The sequence below is a fragment of the Octopus bimaculoides genome, chromosome 24, assembly GCF_046866305.1.
Source record: "Octopus bimaculoides isolate indiv1 chromosome 24, ASM4686630v1, whole genome shotgun sequence".
NCBI lineage: Eukaryota > Metazoa > Mollusca > Cephalopoda > Octopoda > Octopodidae > Octopus > Octopus bimaculoides.
Window position 1 is genome coordinate 23,339,880 of NC_142951.1, and position 7,500 is coordinate 23,347,379.

The 7,500-nt window shown below is 34.6% G+C and overlaps 1 protein-coding gene and 1 long non-coding RNA gene across 2 annotated transcripts in view; one reads left to right on the top strand and one right to left on the bottom strand.

The window, feature by feature from the left end:
• Window positions 1–7,500, bottom strand: part of LOC149131230 (uncharacterized) — a 58,799-nt gene that overhangs the window by 21,177 nt on the left and 30,122 nt on the right. The gene's annotated exons all lie outside the window — the stretch shown is intronic.
• Window positions 1–7,500, top strand: part of LOC106867435 (harmonin) — a 126,776-nt gene that overhangs the window by 926 nt on the left and 118,350 nt on the right. The gene's annotated exons all lie outside the window — the stretch shown is intronic.

Here is a 7,500-nt window from a genome sequence, read left to right on the forward strand (position 1 = left end):
TACTCTTCGAAACGCCGTTGTTAAAATGGGGGTAGCTGATGAAGGAAAATGTTCTCTATGTGGCTTGTGTGTTTTCTGTACTCTGGTTATTATTATTTTCTTGTCTACGTTTTGTTTGCAATGTCCTGTACCCAGATATGCACCTATATATACAGGTAGACGTAGGTATGCACATACCTGTACGTATATATGCATATACTCATTTATTATTTGTTTTATATATATATATATATATATATATATATAGCATACACTCACTCATACACGCATAGAAAGCTTACATCATATAGATAGACGTGTACATACACAAATTCAGGTTAGCAGAAATACAGCAACACGCATACATACATTACACACACACACACACACACACACACACATGGATGCGGAATGATGTATTATTTTCAATTCTGTTGCCATGACAACGTTACCAGTTCTTGTTATGGAGCAGATTCAATCTGCCTTTTCATTGAATAATTATAAAGTAATAATTATGATGGTCACAGCTGGAATGGCTATGATCTCAGATCTTGCTTGACAGTCGGAGCTAACCTGGAGTTAAACACTGACAAGGGAGTGATACTTAAAAAACGTTGATATGCTACCTGTCAGTGAGGGGCCCCTATGTAGTCGCTTGACCTACTAGAAGTAGCAGCTACTCATCCTCAAATTACAATGTTTAAATATATCTGTTGAATCAGGTTTAAAATGTAAGGTCCTTTTATTTACCATATTGACTCTGATCTAGAGTTAAAAAAACAGTAACTGAGATTTTTACTGGACACTCGACCGTCCAGAAATAGCAGCAATTACTTCTTCATCGCAAACTATCGCCTTTCGAATTTGACACCAGGTGTATGAAGTCCTAAGACCAAATGTTTTCTGACTTCTTTTTTAAATCTACGTGCGAACTTTAGAACAAATAAAACTTTTTAATATTTTTGTGTACTTTGTACATTTAGTATAAAAGTATTACGCGCGCGCGCGCGCGCACATATAGAAATAATTTTATATTCGGGCACGCACCTTGTCAGTATGCTGTTTAAAGCCTGTCTGCAGTATTCGGTTACCTGATGTCAACAACTGTAAGGAGGTATATGCCATGGATATAGTTCAGGAATTTCTTTTGTATTCATAGTTTATATAAAATATGTTGTAATAGAAATTGTGCCTTTCTAAATAATATTATTACACCCTTTTCTCCTGGAATTGTATTCCCTTCTGACCTTGTGCCTTCCCTTGGAAAAAATTCCTGGGATCGCTCCTGAGAGTCTTGTGAATTCCATTTTCTCTCTCTCGTTTGTGTATTTCGAAACACTGGTGTTAAAATGGGGGTAGCTGATGAAGGAAAATGTTCTCTATGTGGCTTGTGTGTTTTCTGTACTCTGATTATTATTATTTTCTTGTCTACGTTTTGTTTGCAATGTCCTGTACCCAGATATGCACCTATATATACAGGTAGACGTAGGTATGCACATATACCTGTACGTATATATGCATATACTCATTTATTATTTGTTTTACATATATATATATATATATATATATATATATATATATATATATATATAGAGAGAGAGAGAGAGAGAGAGAGAGAGAGAAATAGATATGTACATATATATTATACTCAGGCATATCTCAACTTACGCTGTTTCGAGTTATGTCTTATGCTAGCCTATAAATATAATAATTTAAACTACAGAATTTGTTTTTATTCAATATTTTCCGTTTTACGATCACAAAATGCGGTTAGAAAGTTATCGCAAGTTATTGGTATTTGAAAATGTTTCAAACTGATAACTTTGAATTAAAGTTTGAAAATCTATTTTCGTGACAAAATTGAATCCGAAGAAATTTTGGAAGAAAAAAATATTCAAAAGGGTGGAGTTATCTAATTAACACAACCCACCTGTGCGTTGGCGATTATCCACTTTCAGTTTATGGTCATAAAGTGAAAGAACGCCCTTTATTCAACGTAATAACTATCAGTACAGTTTATTTCATCCTGTACGGTAATCGCTCGACTATCGCGGGTGATACGCTCCAAAACACCCCGCGATGGGTGAAAATCCGCGAAGTAGAAACAGTACTGTCTTCTTTTACTCTATTATTTGTTTCAGTCACTTGACTGCGGCCATGCTGGAGCACCGCCTTTAGTCGAACAAACCGACACCAGGACTCATTCTTTATAAGCCTAGTACTTATTCTATCGATCTTTTTTGCCGAACCGCTAATTGATGGGGACGTAAACACACCAGTATTGGTTGTCAAGCGATGGTCGGGGGGTGGGGGTGACATATATATATATGTGTGTGTGTGTGTGTGTGTGTGTGTATATAATTATATATATATATGTACCCAGATATGCACCTATATATACAGGTAGACGTAGGTATGCACATACCTGTACGTATATATGCATATACTCATTTATTATTTGTTTTATATATATATATATACATATATATATATATATATATATAATGTAGCGGGTTGGATGAAAGATGTGATATGAGGTCGATATGATGTAGCCCACTACTGAATGTAGCATGTAGCTGTCACGCTTCAAGGTTCTCGCGTCGGAGTAGCAGTAAACATCGAAGAATTAACACCGTGAAGGAAGAACTATTATTTACATTTTCTATTTGTCCCACAAGTGATTAGTAAGACAGTAGTAATCATAAATACAGTAACATAAGGTTTACTTTTTTTTTTTTAATTCAGGGAGCTAAAAACAACTCAACGTTTCATAAGATAAAAATAATAATTTAGATAACTTGTATTTAGTAAGAAATCACATTAAAGTACAATAATTTCAAGACATGATGCTATTGTATGAATCAGGTATACTCTCATTTTCAAACCATTTAAGTAGAAACAACATTTTTAAAAAAACAAAACGTTAATTATAACATGTTATAATGTATAGTGGAGGCGCAATGGCCCAGTGGTTAGGGCAGCGGACTCGCAGTCATTGGATCGCGGTTTCGATTCCCAGACCGGGCGTTGTGAGTGTTTATTGAGCGAAAACACCCAAAGTTCCACGAGGCTCCGGCAGGGGATGGTGGTGAACCCTGCTGTACTCTTTCACCACAACTTTCTCTCACTCTTTCTTCCTGTTTCTGTTGTACCTGTATTTCAAAGAGCCAGCCTTGTCACACTCTGTGTCACGCTGAATATCCCCGAGAACTACATTAAGGGTACACGTGTCTGTGGAGTGCTCAGTGACTTGCACGTTAATTTCATGAGCAGGCTGTTCCGTTGATCGGATCAACTGGAACCCTCGATGTTGTAAGCGACGGAGTGCCAACAACATGGTGTATAAGAGTTTGCAGAAATTTTGAGAACATGCAATTTCCTGAAGTAAAAAAAAAAAACACTACAAAATGATTGACAAACAATATTTTGTTGTTTTGCTAATTTCAAATAAATCATGATATTTTTATTGTTTTACGTGGGGATGGTCATATTTTGTCAGTTAAACACACACACACACACATGCACTATATGTCTGGTCTTTACTTCAGCTTTATTATTATTTTAGTGTCTTTATTCTTTTAATTTTTTACACCTTGATGGTTTTTTAGCCGAACAAGTCGACTCCAAGGTTTAGTTTTTAAGCCTAGTACTTATTCTATCAGTCTCTTTTCCTAAACTGCTAAGTTACGGGGATGTAAACACACCAACACCTGTTGTCAAGCATTGATATATAGGGGACAAACACAAAGATACACACACCTAGATATACATACACACACGTGTGTGTATATATATATATATATATATATATATATATATATATATCATCATCATCATCATCGTCGTCGTTTAACGTCCGCTTTCCATGCTAGCATGGATTGGATGATTTGACTGAGGACTGGCAAGCCAGTGGAGTGCTCAGCCACTTGCACGTTAATTTCACGAGCAGGCTGTTCCGTTGATCGGATCAACTGGAACCCTCGACGTCGTAAGCGACGGATTGCCAACAGTTCTTCATGTAATTTTGAAGTAAATTAATATAACCTTGAAGCAAATAAAATGAACTGAAAGCAAATTAAGATATCTTGAAGCAAATTAAAATAATCTTGAGGCAATTTGAAATAATCTTCAAACAAATTGATATAATCTTGAAACAAATAAAAATAAGTTGAAAGTAAATTAAAATAATCTTGAGGCAATTCAAAATAATCTTGAAGCAACTTAATATGATCTTGAAGCAAATAAAAATAAATTGAAAGCAAATTAAAATATATCCAAACAAATTAAAATAATCTCAGAACAAATTAAAACTTTTTTTCTAATTAAATAATGCCTTCAAACCATATTTCTGATACCTTTATCAAACAATGAGCTATGGCTTAATTTTGAGAAGCAATACTTCTCGAACAAGTATCAAAACACCTTTCATAAATTCATGGGTTCCATCTGTTTTGGTACTGCAAAACCCAACTGCTTTGGCTGTAAAGGTACTTGCTTCAATGAAATCCTACTTCCATCTAGGTCACTTGCTGTACTTCATCCATGTCCAGTTTAAACATTCTCAAAGACCCTTCAATGTTAATTGTGGGGATTCATTTAGCTTATTCTCTTACTTGTTTCAGTCATTTGACTGCAGCCATGCTGGAGCACCGCCTTGGAGGGTTTTAGTCAAACAAATCAACTGCAGGATTTATTTTTTAAGCCTAGTACTAGTACTTATTCTATCAGTCTCTTTTGCTGAACTGCTAGGCTACAGGGATGTAAACACACCAATACCAGTTCTCAGGTGGTGATGGGGGAACAAACACAGACACAAAGACACACACATATATATGTGTGTGTGAAGGTACATGGCCTGGTGATTAGGGTGTTCCTTGATTGGGCAGTGCATTGTGTTCTTGAGCAAAACACTTCATTTTACATTGCTCCAATCCCCTCTCGATCAAGAGGAGTGTTGGCCTGCCTGTTCGCCTAGCCAGCAGGGTAGTGTCATTCGATGGCTAAAATGATGCAAAGTGCATTATGATCAGCAGTCCAGCAATGTGTAACATCTGATAGTCTGGTTGGTCACATAATCATGAGATATATTTATATATATATAGGATAGGAGTACTCCGTTGGTCACAACGATGAGGGTCCCAGCTGATACAATCAACGGAACAGCTTGCTCATGAAATTAACGTGCAAGTGACTGAGCAATCCACAGACACATGTACCCCTAACGTAGTTCTCAGGGAGTCTCAGCGTGACACATAGCGTGACAAGGCCGGCCCTTTGAAATACAGGTACCACTCATTTTACTACTCATTTTATATATATTTTATTTATATTATTATTATTATTATTATTATACATATATATATATACACTCGACAGGTTTGTTTCAGTTTCTGTCTACCAAATTCACCCACAAGAAGATTTTGGTCAGTGTGAGGCTAAAGTAGAAGACACTTGCTCAAGGTATCACATAGTAGGACTGAACCCATAACCAAGTGGTTGGGAAGCAAGCTTCTTACCACATAGCCACTATTCAATATTCTTATCACATAGCCACTATTCAATATTCTTACCACATAGCCACTATTCAATATTCTTATCACATAGCCACTATTCAATATTCTTATCACATAGCCACTATTCAATATTCTTATCACATAGCCACTATTCAATATTCTTACCACATAGCCACTATTCAATATTCTTACCACATAGCCACTATTCAATATTCTTATTACATAGCCACTATTCAATATTCTTATCACATAGCCACTATTCAATATTCTTATCACATAGCCACTATTCAATATTCTTATCACATAGCCACTATTCAATATTCTTACCACATAGCCACTATTCAATATTCTTACCACATAGCCACTATTCAATATTCTTATCACATAGCCACTATTCAATATTCTTATCACATAGCCACTATTCAATATTCTTACCACATAGCCACTATTCAATATTCTTACCACATAGCCACTATTCAATATTCTTACCACATAGCCACTATTCAATATTCTTATCACATAGCCACTATTCAATATTCTTACCACATAGCCACTATTCAATATTCTTATCACATAGCCACTATTCATTATTCAAAACGGACTCTTTGTTCAAGAAGATACTTTATGAGTTTGTCTCAGACACCTCAGCAATTATTGCTGTGCAGAATATTCATTATCTATACTTTCAGCATTAAACAATATATGAATATGAATTCGAAGTGCAGACTTCTCGTGTCTTCAACTCTTGCTTGATCCCTTGTTTAAGTTCAAATAATTCAAAATAAACATCTGCAATGTACTTTCTAAATATCTACTATTAATTTGCTCAAGGTTATTTTAATTTGCTCTGAGTTTATTATGATTTGTACCAAGTTTATTTTAATTTGCTTTCAGTTATTTATTTTTTTTTTTTTTCATTTGCTTACTCTTTACTCTTTTACTCTTTTACTTGTCTCAGTCATTTGACTTCGGCCATGCTGGAGCACCGCCTTTAGTCGAGAAAAGCGACCTCAGGACTTATTCTTTGTAAGCCTAGTACTTATTCTATCAGTCTCTTGTGGTTGGTAAGCAAGCTACTTACCACACAGCCACTCCTGCGCCTATATAAATTTACATAAATTTATCAAGCTTCTACATAATTATGCTTCTACATAAATTTATTTCAAGGTTTATTTTAATTTATAAAATATTACACTACATTGTCAAATATGTAAATTTTAAAAAGTTGACTATACTTTGAAGGAATTTTAGCTGTTATTTATAGCAGGTCAAACAACTTCACAGCTATTCCTTTGTTGTTTAGCCTCAGGTCAACTTTGATTAGTAAAGTAGCTAATTAGAAAATCTCTATAAGAGATGAAGTTAGTAACTATATTAGGAAGTAATGTCTATCACCAGATCAATATGGCTGTTCCATAGGAATCAACAATACTACCGTTTTTAGCCCCAGGATCTACCTCTTCACTACCGTTTTTAACCCCGGGAGGAGCTTCCTCCGGCTGGTTACCAATGCAATCTGATCCTCACATATATTACAAGCAGGGGAGTGAGCCCCTACCATCTTCTAGCAGACTGTATGGTTCTGGGCTATTTGTGCTCATCGTCAGTGGTGAACACCGGCCTGCTGGGGTTTAAAATGGTAGTAGTGTCAGTTCCTATGGAACAGCCATATTGATGTGACGATAAACATTACTACATACATACATACATACATATATGCATACACATATTTATATATATATATATATATATATATATATTTATATATATATATATATATATATATATATACACATACATATATATGCAAACATATACATATCTATATATATACATATACATATACATATATATATATATACACATATACATCTATGTATATATACATATACATATATATAAATATACATATACATATATATAGATATATATATACATATACATATATATATACATATATACATATATATATACATACATATACATACACATACATATATATATACAC